Source organism: Cibotium barometz, chromosome 3, assembly GCF_041138505.1.
Source record: "Cibotium barometz isolate CiBa-2024 chromosome 3, ASM4113850v1, whole genome shotgun sequence".
In the NCBI taxonomy this organism is placed as follows: domain Eukaryota; kingdom Viridiplantae; phylum Streptophyta; class Polypodiopsida; order Cyatheales; family Cibotiaceae; genus Cibotium; species Cibotium barometz.
The window spans coordinates 45,888,776-45,900,824 of NC_141048.1; positions in this window are offsets into that span (position 1 = coordinate 45,888,776).

Here is a 12,049-nt window from a genome sequence, read left to right on the forward strand (position 1 = left end):
CTCTTGAAGCTATAGCCATGTTGATCTTTAGGATAAACTGTTGTTATTATGGGCTATCACACCTCCAAGAAGGAACTCAATGCATTCACCTTTGGAAAGAGCAATAGAGCACAACTGCGCAGGGCACTTACCAATGCTTCGAGCTCGTGTCCCTTGAGGTCTCCAAGTTCACTTGAGAAGCTCCAATCCTCCAAGCTCCACCTCCATGTTGTCACTATAGAGTCGCTCACACCACCACACAAGGCAATCACTCTCTCTCACTCCTCCACACAAGCATACAAGCATACAAGTATAGAGAAGGCACATGTGCTAGAGTACTCTCTCTCAATCTCTCTCTCAAGACAAAAGCAAGAACTCTCATAGCACAAAGAGGGATGGTGTCCATTCATTATGAGAAAATGCCTTATATACAATTGGCCCTTATTCACACTTGGGCGCCCAAAACTTACTTAACTAAGGCCTTGGGTGGCCAATATCTCATAATGTACAACTTTTATAGTGCCTTTGCATGACACTTATTAATGTCCTTAAATGGAGGAGCATATTTGTTAATCCAAAATGGGATTAACATCCCCCCTACCTGATGTGAGTTTTGTTCTCATAACCTATCATCGAGGTCTAAAGACCTGGTCACCGAACTCCTTGACGATAGAAGTTCTGGTGTGATTGAATATTTTTTAGGGTTCTTTTTTGAATGCAGTGTGTGATCTCCAGAACCCAGTGCCAACCATATCTTCGAATGTGACATGCATGTATGCGGGTAGACACCTTAGGTGATGATAATATAGCATCATGCCTCTATCACTAGGTCCTTGATTCATATCGAATTGTAGGTGATCACAGCATCATATCTTTCTTTAGGTTGATATATAAGGACCACAATCAATTTCAGGATTCGGACACTAGTGACAATTGCAAGGTCCGGAATGTGGCGCCATGCATGTATCCAAGTCAGTAATTGCTTCCTTTACTCTCATATATCTATAAATGTTGCCGGCAAGAATACAAGAAAGTTGTAGCAGACATGTGAATCTCTTTGCTTTGTCTCTTGAAACTCGAATGGTGTCCACCTTCTTTTCAATGGCATATACTACATTTCCAAGTTTTTGGTGCTAATGGTCTCATTGAGTTCTTGTGCGTTTTCTGCCTTTGCTTTATTGCTTTGTTCTCTTTCTTGTTGGAGTTGGAGAACTCTTTGTTCAGCATCCTTAAGGTTGAGGATAGTGAATTCATGTTGCCTTGTAGTTCTTCTTCCTTAGCCTGGGAGGTAAGCTGGACCTCCTGTAGCTGTTTAGCATGGATGGTTATTTGTTCCTTGTTATGTGCCACTTCTCTTTGAATCTTCTCCTTTACCTGTTCTTCCAACTGTGCTTTCAAGTATGTATTTTCCTTGATTCTTTGTACTAAGGTTTGACTAAGAACAAGATTATTGTTTTCAAGTGTTTGGTATCTCACTTCTACTCCTCGGCAGCCTTTAAGCTTTTTAGGATTACATCTTTGTGTGTTGATTTTGCTGTTGTTAGATGCTCTTGAAGTGTTTGAACTTGCTTGGTTGCATCCTGGACCTACTTCCATAGCATTGCATTTCTGTCTCATGAAGCATATGAGTTGTTAGAAGATGGCATCGCCACACTCTCTGCTCTTGTTCCCAAAGAGAAGCACTTGTTTCCGGCTGCTCCTTCCAGTCCAGAGTGTGGCACTTGTTTCCGGTTGCTCCTTCCAGTCCAGAGTGTGGCAATTGTAAGAGACCTTCCACACCTTCCACAGTCTCATGAAAGAATTTGTCGTAATCCATGTTATGGAGGAATTACGTCTCTAGAATCCCCTCTGCATCATCCAGACGTTGCCTCTTATTATTGGGGCTTGGTGTCTCTTCAGTTCTTTGTCGTTTCCTTGTATCCAATTACTCTTCGGGGAGTCCTTGGAGTGATGTGGCTTCTTCGTGGCCTTGGTGCTCTGCTTCTGGCAACTTTTCTTGTTGAGTCTCTTTATGTAGCTCAGCAGAAGCAGGTGTATCTGACATTGTTGAATTTCTAAGAGGGAAAAGGTTTTTGAAAATCAATTGTGCCGGACTTGGAGGGGGCGTTTGATGATGTGTTTGTGCTATCGTCCCCTATATGGCTTGTCCTTCCTGCATTTCTTTAGAGGTAAGTGGTGGTGGTGCTATCTTATTACCACTTGCATCCATTCTTCTGGTTCCGGATTTGGAAGAGGCCACTGAGCTATGTGATTCACTACCTTCATCATCAAGTATGGGTTGCATACCTTTGATGACTGGTGTGCCTTTAGATAATTATCCATTTCTCTATGGATGTAATATGCCCAGTTATCTTCTCTTTCTTCATGTACTTTGGCTATCCTATTAAGGGGTACCCTGTTGTACCTGTCTACTGGCTTTACTTGCATTATGAGCGACACTGCTCTGTAGGCCTTTTATGTCACCTCATCCCTGATGTTGTCATATTCGGCCCCGTTGGAGTTGTAAGAACTTTTCTTCAGCATGGCGTCTAGGGGCATCTTTTCATAATTATGAGAGTGTATCTTAAGTGATGATGGTGGTAATTGTAGGGCCTCCTATATCAAATCTTCTGTGATTAAAACTTGCTCTATGGTTCCATCTGCTTTAGTTACCTTTCCTCTCTTAGTGGCCTTGTCGTATGACTTGAGGTACTTTGCACACAACTCTGTAATAATGGTTCGGGGGAGACATTCTGCCATCCGCCCTAGGCCAACTTTCTCTAGTTTTTCCTTGACTTCTGCATCCTCCAAAATATGCAAGCACTCAGGGCTGTGGTATTGCAGAGCGATCTTTCCATACGTAGTGTGGACTTCCTTGCTTATGATGGAGCCATGGAATGCCTGTGCATACTGACCCAAATATTTCAATTTCAAGCCCTTTGTGGGTCTTTTCCTTCTGCTAACTGGTGATCCAGTTGCACTAGCTTGTGTCACTGGTGCCGGAGTCTCTTCGGCTTTTGGGTTAGAGTTACCTGAGGTCGACATTTGTAACAATGAGAAGAAAGTCAGTCTAATGACTAGTGAGGGCATGTGACATGCCTTGTTGTTATCTCTTCTTCTTCTTCTTCTTTTTGAAGTGTCAGCAAGGTTATATTTAATCAGAAGTGTGTTAGTGGTGTGAGAAAATAAGGAGGTATGAATTTCTAATTGAGAAGGTGCACATTGTGATAGTGCAGGTTAATGTATCGTGATGACAGGGTACAAAACTCGTGAGGTGGGTAAACACCATGAAAGTTCAGGGTGTAAAGCCATGAGATGTTTTTCCGTGAGATGGGCTAAAATCGTGAAAGTGCCTAAAACTATGAAATGGTATTTCCGTGAGTTAGTCTAAAACCGTGAAAGTGCCTAAAACTATGAAATGGTATTTCCGTGAGTTAGATAAAAACGTGAAAGTGCCTAAAACTGTGAAATGGTCTAATCCTGTGAAAAGGTATTTCTGTTAAAGTGCAGGATTAAGTCCCATGAAACATTTTTCTATGAAAGTGTAGGGTTCTATCCCGTGAAACATTTTTTTGTGAAAGTGCAGGGTTCTATCCGATGAAACATTTTTATGTGAAAGTGCAAGGTCTTATCCCGTGAAACATTTTTTTCGTGAAAGTGTAGGGTTAAGTTTCATGAAACATTTTTTCCATGAAAGTGCGGGGTTAAGTCCTGTGAAACATTTTTTGCTTATACCCCGTTTAAGAGTAAATTGGTGAGTGTAGTTTATAAAGTGGTAGATCACAGAAACAAAAGATTTGTATGCAGCAATCAGTTTTTGTGAAAATAGAGTACCGTGAGAGTGCAGGGTGTGATTTACCAACGTGATTGCGGCGTTTGTGAGATGATGAGAATGTATGTTTTTGAAGATACGGGGAGCAATCAACCACGCCTATGCTATTAATTAAACTCTTGTATTTGTGTGAACTTCCGATTATGCAATTTATGCTCAAGAAGGAAAGAACCAAAAAAAAATGAAAAGAAAACACAAAGGCAAGGTACAAGCTCCCACCTCAACCTAGATATGTCGATTTCACAGGCAAATGCTGCTTAGACGAGAATCGAAAGCATGGAGATGCAAGCTCAGGGATCGCACACACGATGGAGACGACGAACGCAAAATGCACGAAAAGGGAAAGAAAATTGATTTTATTGCACGGTTGTCAGACTAGGCGGCCGACTGCCTTAATGAAGAATGCCACGGGGCTTCCCATGATTGGTCGAAGAAAATGTGACCGTTTCACGGCATAAACCTTTGAGAACTGGTTCACAGCATGAACTGTTTAGACTGTTTCATGACGTGAACTTTTGAGAATCAGTTCATGGCGTGAACTCTTTGGATTGTTTCACGATGTGAACCATTTTGAACCAGTTCACTACGTGAACAATTTTGTGCCGAGTGTGTGCAAGGTTGATACTCTCTACATGCCTTTCATGCTCAAACCCTCAATCATGCATTAAAAGGTTAGATGAAGTGGATGATTCCCATTTTTACCTTGTGTCCATTTTTTGAGTCATGGATACCTTTGTACTTCCATTTGTTTATTGCTGTAAGACCCCGGCCCCCTCCGCGATGCCCCCTTCGAGGGCGTTGACGGCGGAAGCAGCGTTAGCCTCTCTCGCGTGGGCAGGAATCCACACTCGGGGCCTCGCCCACGGATATCCGGACAAGAGACTAGCCCGGTGGTTCCTCCGAAACCGAACCTGGAAAAACTTCCCTCGCCCGAAAGGCACGGGCGATTCCACCAAGAAAATCATCTAATGGGAGAATTGATCTAACGAGTCAAAGTCTTAACTATCCAAACTGATCCGACCAAACTCGAAAGTCACATGGTCAAATCAAGGAAAAGACTTGCACTTGGTCCATAGAATCAGTGCTTTTTTCCCCATTAGTGAGGCACAGTCTCGCTAATTCCCTCCCATAGAACAAGGGTCTTCCTAGGACTTAATCTAACTAATGTAACTTAATCGTAACTATTTGTATCGCAAGAATCCCCCGATCCAGCCTCGGCCCATGGGTTAGCCAACCGCCCAACCACTGTATTGGTGGGATTCCTTTATAAAAATTTGGTTATGTTTTGCCCGGGTACTGAGGAAAAGAGTTCCTAGGTCCCCTAGCCAGTGCTTCAAGCAAAATTCAAGGTAGCCATACCAATTACACACCCAATATGAAATTGCCATTTTAACAAATTCGACTGTCTTTAAAACAATCTTTCAATGAAATCATAGTATTACTGATCATAATCCTCAAAAATATTGAGTCCATTGATTTACAAAATATATCATCTGGACTCTCCTTTGAAGACCAGCTGGTCTCAAAATTCAATTCACAAAAGTAATTCTTTTCAGTTCATCCGTATCTTCCTCGACGTACACATGGGTGTCCTAGCAACTGTGAGCCCGTGCATCACCTAGTCAGAACCCTTTAGGATCCTACTTAGGTGTCCTAGCACTTCACTCGGGGACCGCTTTGTCGATCCTCGCCCATCGTACAGAAAGTGCACCATTTTAACCATATCGAGGCTAGTCAAGACCTCGGCAGGCTTTGTCGCGCGAGAGTGACGTCCCTTGATGACTCCCCGTCTTAGCTGTTTTGCAACGAGTCTCTCCTTAGTTAATCACATACCAAATGCTTCATCCAGCATTCTGGCGTTAAAAAATCCTTTAAAAGAAAACAGATGCTCTATGAAAGTAGAATTCTCAGTTCGAGATTGGTTCCACAAAACCCTTTTCCCGTAATCTAGATTTTCTTAATGAGAATTATTGATCTCTCATCAGGGTAATCTACCCATCATTTGATTGAATTTCCAACTAGATTCTTGGTGATTTCAGTTATGGAAAAATTACGCTAATTCAATGGTAGTCTATTCTTTGTGTCAGGAATTGGAATTGGTCTCGAGGTTTTTGCTTGATTCAGATTCGAGATATTGACGTTTACTGGCCGCCCCTCTCATAGTCGTGGTCTAACCAAAATTATTCGCTTTACTTCTAACTTTGATTCCTAAGGATTTTCTTCAGATAAAAATCTACTGAACTTCTAACCGTAAGGAAAATTCCAACTTTATGAATTTCATTCCTTCCTAACCACAATAGATTAAGAAATAGTTCTATACGAGAATATCAGGATTTTATAAAAATACTCTTCTTCCATTAATCCAATTTTGGTTAAATCTCAATTTGGTGATTGATCATCATAAAAATATATAAGAATATTCTTTCCACTAATTTAATTATCAACCCTAATTTTTTAGGTGGAATTATGGTGAAAATTCCTCTTTTGTCCATCAAAATTAATTCAAACCTTTTTCTACTTAAAATACCATAAACATTCCTCTTTGAACTAAATACAAATATATATTTTTTTGAATATGCTTAAAATTTCTCTTTTTGTATTTAAATGATTGAATTTCGAATGTCATGGGAATTTCTCTTTTATCATTTAAAAAATCTTATGCATAAAATAAATTTATCAAAAATTTATCTTTTTTTTAAAAAATTAAAAAAAGATATTCATTATTTTGAATATGCCAAAAATTCCTCTTTTTGCATTTAAATGATTGAATTCCAAATGTCATGGGAATTCCTCTTTTATCATTTAAAAAAATTCTTATGCATAAAATAAATTTATCAAAATTTCTCTTTTTCTTAATTAAATAATTATGCATAAATACAACAAAGAGTATTATTTCCTAAATATGGTCAAAATCATTCTTTTGCTTTAAATTTCTATACCTACAATATGGTAGAAGTTCCTCTTTTAGTATTATGCATAAAAATAAGATATTTATTTTTTTAAAAAAATTTTACCATAGCTTTGTTGCTATTATTGATAATTTTCAAATTTCCTAAAAGAATAAAACCGTGTAATGAAAATATGATAGAAGATCTACTTTTAAGCTTAAATCTAAACTATGACTATGATTATCCCACTAGATTAAGCTAATTCCATTATTCCTCTTTTTTCAATTTGATAGGATAATCTATTTCTCATTTAGAATCAATTAAAGTAGTTTTTAACTACTTATAAATAATCTAAAAGAATTAAGCATTATTTTGTTAACACAAAATCATGAAAATACCATTTTCTTAATCTCTAGCTTATGAAGCCTAGAGTTTGGTTTAGAAATAAGAAATTATCAATGAGAAGCATTCTTTTGCCTTTTTGAGAGAGAGATATACATAAGAAAGCATTCTAAATAAGCATAATGATTAATTTTCTCTTAATTAAACATTAAGATTCTTAGGAAAAGCTTGATTTAAATTAAAACAATCATTTAGAAAACTTCTCAAGCTTGAGAGGGATTGTGAAGAGAAGTCATTTGAGGAAATTAACAAAAAATCATAAAAATCCATTCTTACCTCAAGGATTAGCTTGATTCTTTCTCTAGAAGTGAAGCCCCCAACCAATCAATTGGTTAGCAAGAGGAGAAGAGAACTCCAAGAGTTGTTGAAGAGAGAGAGAAGCTCCAAGATTCCCAAAAGATCCTCCACTTCCTCAGCTATAGTGGGGCAGCTCTAGCTGTTGTGTAGTCTGAGGTGGAACTCTCTCTCTTTAGTTTCCCCAATTCTGGGAGGGAGTTCGGAGACTACTTTGCATGGAGGCTGCAGGCTGAGCTGGCACTCTTCTGGGCTTACCTGATTTTGTCGTGGGGAACCCTGATTGGACTGATACGAAGGAGTCTGTCTCTAAACTCTGGGACCCTGGCTTTCGTAGCCCACAGAAGGAGATGGGCAATCCTTGAGTTGGTGCCCAAACCCCTGACAACCAAAACACATGTTCTCACTTTGAAGCTCTTTCCTCTGCAGCCGGAGTTCATGAGTAAGAGCTTCGAGAAAAAGTTCTTCCTTCATTCCTGAAACTTCCTGTCTCCAGATTCTGATTGGGACCTTGGTGTCTCTTTGGAGGCGGTAGGTTGGAAGAACTTCCCGGTGTTTGGAATCTCTTGAAGGATGAGGGAGCTGGCTTTGGCGGGACTTTAACGATGAAGGCTTTGGCGAAGTCCTTCGCCATTCTTACAGCTTTAGCCATGGAAATTGGCTTGGCATTCTTGATGACTAGGGTGTCTAAAGGTTCGTTCATTCCCCAAATGAACTTGGCCATAAGTTGCTCTTCGTCTAGCGGTGGTGAGGAGAAGAGCACATGCCTATGATATTCTTCAATAGTTTTTCTCCCCTGGTTTAGCTCTAAGAATTCATTCATCTTGGTTTCTAAAAATCTGGGGAGATAAAATCTCTTCCTTTGATAAGCTTTGAGATCATTCCAAGACTGGGTGTTCCTATCTAGATGGTTGGTATCGCAATGGTTTCTCCATGCCACCCTGGCTGTTTCCACAATCTTCAGCCTTGCGAGAGCCATTTTGCTCCTCTCGTTGTAACCAGTGACATCAAAATATTCCTCCATGGCCTCAACCCACTTCTCCACAACCTCGCCCAAGTTCTCCCCTTCACCTTTGAAGGGACCTGGCTAAGTTATGTGAAGGGCTTTGCAAACATTGGGTTCAAGCTCTTCCTCATCAGTGAGAGGATATGGCTGTCAGCCACCACGGTTCTCTCGCCTCATGATTATGCCAAAAATGATACATTATTAAATTTTTATTTTGATTTCGTCAACGAGATCCTAAGACTTAAGAGATTCGGAAAATAATTGCTTAAACAAGATAAGCGATCTTATTGGAGATCTATGACATATGTCAGAGTAACAGATCTTGCTTCTTTAATTCGTCATATAATAAACAATCACTTATATAATAGCGAATTTTTCCACAAAACATTTCTTTATTTATATAAAGGTTGTAATATGTACATAGAGCATCTCGGCTCCAAAAAGTTAAAACCTCCTCAGAAAATGCATAAGACGGCGATACTGGGCTACAGACATGCCCCGATACAAATGTTCCCTCACTCCTAAAGGAGCTACTATCTTACTCTTTGTTGGTGGAATAAAGCGGCTAAGAAGTCTATAGATGTGGTAGGAAAGTCTGAAATATCAAGGTGTGGGGTGATACATAATAATACCATGAATCACTTTTAGCCTCATCAGAATCATGGGGCCAACGAGATATTTTCCCTCAGCATCACGTGCAGGTCGCAAGAGGCATGGACATACTGCCCTGCAAACCACGTGCTACCGTCTCTCCGCTGGGTCTGGGAAATATAAATCCTCGAAATGGCTTGCGAGTCTGGCTCGGCTCGTTCAAGCAGAAGAGATGATATGCTCGAAGGCGAAAGCAGTCATATCCTGTGATGACTGGGTGAGATATCGGATAAGCATGGAACTTCCATCTATAAAACCAAATTCTTTGATTAAAAATCTTCATTAATGAAGCTTAAGGAATGAAAATACAATACGTAAATGCTCATTTTGAGTTTCTGATAAGAATTCATTTTTCCTTATTAGCTTTCAACAAGGCTTTGATACCAGCTGTAGGACCCCCACCCCCTCTGCGATTCCCCCTCCGAGGGTGCTGGCGGCGGCGGAAGCAGTGTCAGCCTCTTGCGCGGGGCAGGGATCCACACTCGAGGCCTTGCCCATGGATATCCGAACAAGAGACTAGCCCGGCGGTTCCTCCGAAACCGAACTCGGAAAAACTTCCCTTGCCTGAAAGGCACGGGCGATTCCACCAGGAAAATCATCTGACGGGAGAATTGATCTAACGAGTCAAAGTTTTAACTATCCAAACCGATCCGACCGAACCCGAAAGTCACATGGTCAAGAGACTTGCACTTGGTCCATAGAATCACTGATTTCCCCCCTCTTTAGCGAGGTACATCCCGTTGATTCCCTCCCACAGAACAAGGGTCTTCCTAGGACTTAATCTAACTAACGTAACTTAATCGTAACTATTTGTATCGCAGGAATCCCCTGATCCAGCCTATGCCCATGGGTTACCACACCAACCACTGTATTGGTGGGATTCCTTTATAAAAATTTGGTTATGTTTTGCCCGCGTATCGAGGAAAAGAGTTCCTAGGTCCCCTAGCCGGAGCCTCAAGCAAAATTCAAGGTAGTCATACCACTTACACACCCAATATGAAACTGCCATTTTAACAAATTCGGTTGTCTTTAAACAATAAAATCATGGTATTACTGATGATAGTCCTCCAAAATATTGAGTCCATTGATTTACAAAATATATCATCTGGACTCTCCCGTTGAAGACCAGCTAGTCAACCAATGAGATCTAATATCAAAATTCAATTCACAAAAGTAATTCTTTTCAGTTCATCCGTATCTTCCTTGATGTACGCATGGGTGTCCTAGCAACCACCGCGTGAGCCCGTCCATCACCTGGTTAGAACCCTTTAGGATCTTATATAGGTGTCCTAGCACTTCACTTAGGGACCGCTTCGTCGGTCCTCGCCCATCGTACCAGAAGCGCACCATTTTTACCATATCGAGGCTGGTCAAAACCTCGGCAGGCTTTGCCGCGAGAGACGTCCCTCGACGACTCCGCACTAGCTGTTGATGAGTCTCTCCTTAGTTAATCACATACCAAATCCTTCCTCTAGCATTCTGGCATAAAACAGTCCTTTAAAAGAAAACAGAGGTTCTGTGCAAGTAGAATTTTCGGTTCAATATTGGCTCCACAAAACCCTATTCCCATAATCCAGATTTTCTTAATGACAATCATTGATCTCTCATCAGGGTAATCTACCCATCATTTGACTGATTTTTCAACTAAATGCTTGGTGATTTCGATTTAGGAAAAATTACGCTAATTCAACGATAGTCTATTCTTTGTGTCAAGAATTGGAATTGGTCTTGAGGTTTTTGCTTGATTCAGATTCGAGAGATGGGCAAGTAGTTTACTGGCCACGCCTCTCACAGTCATGGTCTAACCAACATTATTCGGTTTACTTCTAACTTTGATTCCTAAGGCTTTTCTCCAGATAAAAATCTAATGAAGTTCTAACCATAAGGAAAATTCCAACTTTATGAATTTCATTCCTTTCCTAACCACAATAGATTAAGAAATAGTTCTATACGAGAATATCGGGATTTGATAAAAATACTCTTCTTTCATTAATCCAATTTTGGGTAAATATTAATTTGGTGATTTATTCTCATAAAAATATATAATAATATTCTTTCCACTAATTTAATTATCAACCCTAATTTTCTAGGTGAAATTATGGTGAAAATTCCTCTTTTTCTTAATTAAATAATTATGCATAAATACAACAAAAAGTATTCTTTCCTAAATATAGTCAAAATCATTCTTTTGCTTTAAATTTCTAAACCTACAATATGGTAGAAGTTCCTCTTTTAGTATTATGAAAAAAAATAAGATATTTATTTTTTTCAAAAAAATTTACCATAGCTTTGCTGCTATTATTGATAATTTTTAATTTTCCTAAAAGAATAAAACCTTGTAATGAAAATATGATAGAAGATCTACTTTTAAGCTTAAATCTAAACTATGAATTTAAATCATAATTTTAACCATAATCATAAACTTAATTATGATTATCCCACTAGATTAAGCTAATTCCATTATTTCTCTTTTTCCAATTTGATAGGATAATCTATTTCTCATTTAGAATCAATTAAAGTAGTTTTTAACTACTTATAAATAATCTAAAAGAATTAAGCATTATTTTGTTAATACAAAATCATGAAAATATCATTTTCTTAATCTCTAGCTTATGAAGCCTAGAGTTTGGTTTAGAAATAAGAAATTATCAATGAGAAGCATTCTTTTGCTAAAGAATTAGCCATAGAGATAACTATTCTTTTTGAGAGAGAGATATACATAAGAAAGCATTCTAAATAAGCATAATGATTAATTTTCTCTTAATTAAACATTAAGATAATTAGAAAAAGCTTGATTTGAAGTAAAACAATCATTTAGAAAACTTCTCAAGCTTGAGAGGGATTGTGAAGAGAAGTCATTTGAGGAAATCAATAAAAAATCATAAAAATCCATTCTTACCTCAAGGATTAGCTTGATTCTTTCTCTAGAAGTGAAGCCCCCAACCAATCAATTGGTTAACAAGAGGAGAAGAGAACTCCAAGAGTTGTTGAAGAAGAGAGAGAGAAGCTCCAAGCTCC